We start from the raw sequence: 4,064 nt of genomic DNA on the forward strand, positions 1-4,064 counted from the left end.
AGAGATCCACGGAGCCTAGGCTCGGCGCGCGAGGCTCCAGGGACACCGCCCCGACCCACCGAAGCCCCACCACCGGCGGTGGCCCGCTACGAGTCCACACACGCACGAGAGACCGCAACCCCCCCACGCGGACCTACGTTCCATTGCGTCCCTCCGCGTCCCATCGGGGGAGAGCGAAGGGCCGGACGCTCGAGCTTAGCCGGGGGCGGCCCACCCGGCGACGGGCGTCGGGAGCCCGGCCCGGCTTAGGTAGGGAGAGGGAGGCCGAAGGCGGTCATCCGACGGAGGTTAGTCCCGAAGGACGCTCCCCCGCCGGCATCCCACCGACGACCGGCTCCCCTACCGTCGACCTGACCGAGGCCCCCTAAGCGCCACCGCCGAGGGGGGGACACGCACCGGGGCTTAAGGTCTCGCTCGCCGCGACCCACTCTCATCGACCCCGACAGACAGACGGAGCCTTGTTCACGGGGGTTTGGATATACTGGGGGGACAATCTCTCGCCGTGCGCTTCCTCGCGCGCAGGACCCAGTGGGGGGGGGCCCGAAGGTGGACCGGGAACAGCTCCCCGTCGCACGGGCAGCACCGGGCTTTCGGACCCCGCATCAGCAGACACGGGCCCGACCGAGCTCAGCCATTAGAGCCAATCCTTATCCCGAAGTTACGGATCCGTCTTGCCGACTTCCCTTACCTACATTGTTCCAACACGCCAGAGGCTGTTCACCTTGGAGACCTGATGCGGATATGGGTACGGCCTGGGGGGAAATTCACTATACCTCCCCCGGATTTTCAAGGGCCGATGGGAAACGTCCCGGCCGTCGCATAGCGCATGCGACGCCTTTCAGAGCGTTGAGCCCCTATCTCGGGGTCGAACCCATTCCAGGGCGCTCCAGCTCTTTAGCAAGGAGAGAGAATCCTCCCCGGGGTCCCCACCGGCGTCTCCGGGTTCGTTTGCGTTACCGCCACGGGAGCGCCTCTCGGCGGCTCGATCTCCACCAATCCCAGGTACGGGGATATTGGCCCGATCCCCTTTCGGTCAGCGCGAGGCAGACGAGACCATCGCCCCAGCATTTTCCGAACGGCGCTCGCCTATCCCTTAGGACCGACTAACCCACGGCCAAGCGCTGTCGGCGTGGAACCCTTCTCCACTTCGGCCTTCAAAGTTCTCATCTGAATATTTGCTACTACCACCAAGATCTGCACCCGCGGCGGCTCGACCCAGGCTCGCGCCAAAGGCTTCTGCGCCACCGCGGCGCCCCTCCTACTCGTCGCGGCATACGGTCCCATGAGTCTCGGTTCTCTCTCTCATTCTCGCTGGCTTTTGGGGGGGGTGGGAGACAAGTACCGCCAGCGACGGCCGGGTATGGGCCCGACGCTCCAGCGCCATCCATTTTCAGGGCCAGTTGATTCGGCAGGTGAGTTGTTACACACTCCTTAGCGGATGCCGACTTCCATGGCCACCGCCCCGCTGTCTATATCAACCGACACCTTTCTTGGGGTCTGATGAGCGTCTGCGTCGGGCGCCTTAACCCGCGCGTTCGGTTCATCCCGCAGCACCAGTTCTGCTTACCAAAAGTGGCCCACTCGGCACCGTCAATTCCATGCCCGGCTCCAAGCCTGCGAGCCGGGCCTCTTACCCATTTAAAGTTTGAGAGTAGGGCGAGGCCCGTTTCGGCCCCGCGGCCTCCAGTCATTTCTTTACCGGATAAAACTTGAAGTTTCGGCGCCGGCTATCCTGAGGGAAACTTCGGAGGGAACCAGCTACTAGATGGTTCGATTAGTCTTTCGCCCCTATACCCAGGTCGGACGACCGATTTGCACGTCAGGACCGCTGCGGGCCTCCACTCAGGGTTTCCCCTGGCTTCGCCCTGCCCAGGCATAGTTCACCATCTTTCGGGTACCACCGCGTATGCTCTGGCTCCGCTCTCCGCACGTGGGAAGAGCAGGCCGGTGGTGCGCCGCCCGCCCCCTCGGAGGGTTAGGACGGATCCCACCTCAGCCGACGCGCGCCGGCCTTCACCTTCGTTGCGCCTCCGGGGGTTCTGGTCCCTTCGACTCGCATACGCGTTAGACTCCTTGGTCCGTGTTTCAAGACGGGTCGTTCGGGGTCCGAACTTAGCCGCTGACCTTAGGCGTTCGGGTGCTGTGGGCCTGGATCGCCCCCCGCATCGCCGTAGCGGGCCTAGCCCGGGGCTGAGGACAGCCCAGCCGGCCCGCTTCGACCGAACGATCGGGGGGGGCCCCCATCCCCATCCCGGAGGAGGGGAGAACGCGGAAAGGACATTGCTCCACGGCCCCGGCGTTATCGGCGAAGTCGGAGCGAGGGGCTGTAGCGGAACGCCCGTGTCCGGGGGCCGCGTGGGGACTCCCTTCTCCGGACGGACCTACCTTCACCCTCGGGCCCTTCCAAGCCTAACCGGAGCCGGTCGCGACTCACCACCACGCGGGGAAAGTACACCGGGCGGGGCCGGACCTCCGTACGCCCGACAGGCCCGAAGTCCAGAGGCGAAGCGCAGAGCCGAAGCGGGGAGCGGTGGAGTCGGCACCCCACCCCTCTCGCCCGGATACGCTCGCACCCCCGACCGCGGAACCCGACGAGCGCGGGGCCGTCCGCCCGGCTGAATCCCCCGGGGCAGTCTTCTCGGTCCCCGTACGTTTACCTCTCAACGGTTTCACGCTCTGTTGAACTCTCTCTTCAAAGTCCTGTTTCAACTTTCCCTCACGGTACTCGGTTCGCTATCGGTCTCGTGCCGGTATTTAGCCTTAGATGGAGTTTACCACCCGCTTTGGGCTGCATTCCCAAGCAACCCGACTCCGAGAAGCCCGACCTACCCGGGCGGGAACGCGGGACTCGCTACCGGGCTTTCACCGTCTATGGGAAGAAGCCACGTTCGCGAGGACTTGGTCCCGCGTCCGCACCGAGACGGATCTTACGGACTTCCGTACGCTACATTTCCCGGCCAACCCCGGTCAGGGGAAAGTGGGATTCAGCGCTGGGCTCTTCCCTGTTCGCTCGCCGCTACTAAGGGAATCCTTGTTAGTTTCTTTTCCTCCGCTTACTGATATGCTTAAGTTCAGCGGGTCGTCTCGTCTGATCTGAGGCCGCACACAGAGGTTTCTTATGCGGGGGCGAGGGCGGAGGCGGAGGGCCGAAGGCTAGGGGCGAGGGGCGAGAGCCCGGCACGAGACCGAACTCCGCGACACCTTCCCCCCCACCCCGGCCGCTCGCCCGCCCGCTCACTCGCCCGCTCGCTGGGTTTAATCGGCACTCGCCACCCCCGCGTCCGACTGCGCGGAGCCCCGCTCGGGACTCGGGGAGAGACCGTAACGGACGTGGACCCGGACCTACTCGGCTCTCCCTCCGTTCCCTGTACGGAGCTCTCTCGCAACACGGGCCGCGTGGACTGGCTCGGAACCGAGTCTTCGTTTGGGAAGACGAAGGGCCGTTTTCAGGCCCTGCGAGCTTCCAGCCGCGGTCTCTCTCTCTCAGCGGGGGCGCGGAGACCGATCGATGGGTAAAGCGACCCTCAGACAGGCGTGGCCGCGGGATGGACCCCCGCGGCCGCAATATGCGTTCGAAATTTCGATGATCTGTGTCCTGCAATTCACATTAGTTAACGCAGATGGCTGCGTTCTTCATCGAAGCACGAGCCGAGTGATCCACCGCTAAGAGTCGTATTCGGGTTTGTGCCCGGCCCGTTACAGGCCGGGCGAAGGAAGCCATTCGAACAAGAGACAATTTTTGCCAATATATTTCAAGCCGGGTGCCTTCCACCCCCGTGCAGGGGGGGAAAGGTCATTGAACCTGGGCGTCACCACCGGACCGAGGAGTTACGGCCCGGGGGACGATCGCCCGAGTAGGTGCCCGAGACTTACGTGGTTTAGGAGACCGGGGTCTAGGCACCCGCCGTTCCCGGCGAGGCCCAGGGGTTTGGTTCGCTGCGTTACGGGTCCCGGTCTAAGGCATTCAGGCGTGCGCTCAAAGCCAAGCTCTCCACCCCGGAGGGTATGAGCGAGGCCCGGTGGTACGCTCCCAAGTCCCCGCTTAGGGGAAGGCGCTGGGTAGA

The 4,064-nt window shown here is 64.6% G+C and overlaps 1 non-coding gene across 1 annotated transcript; it reads right to left on the minus strand.

Moving 5' to 3' along the window:
* Nucleotides 1–3,518: 3,518 nt before the first annotated feature.
* On the minus strand, nucleotides 3,519–3,672 carry LOC136683956 (5.8S ribosomal RNA). Its single transcript, XR_010799386.1, has one exon. It is a non-coding gene; the product is annotated as a 5.8S ribosomal RNA (ribosomal RNA).
* Between the last annotated feature and the right edge of the window lie 392 nt (nucleotides 3,673–4,064).

The sequence above is a fragment of the Hoplias malabaricus genome, unplaced genomic scaffold (assembly GCF_029633855.1).
Source record: "Hoplias malabaricus isolate fHopMal1 unplaced genomic scaffold, fHopMal1.hap1 scaffold_324, whole genome shotgun sequence".
NCBI lineage: Eukaryota > Metazoa > Chordata > Actinopteri > Characiformes > Erythrinidae > Hoplias > Hoplias malabaricus.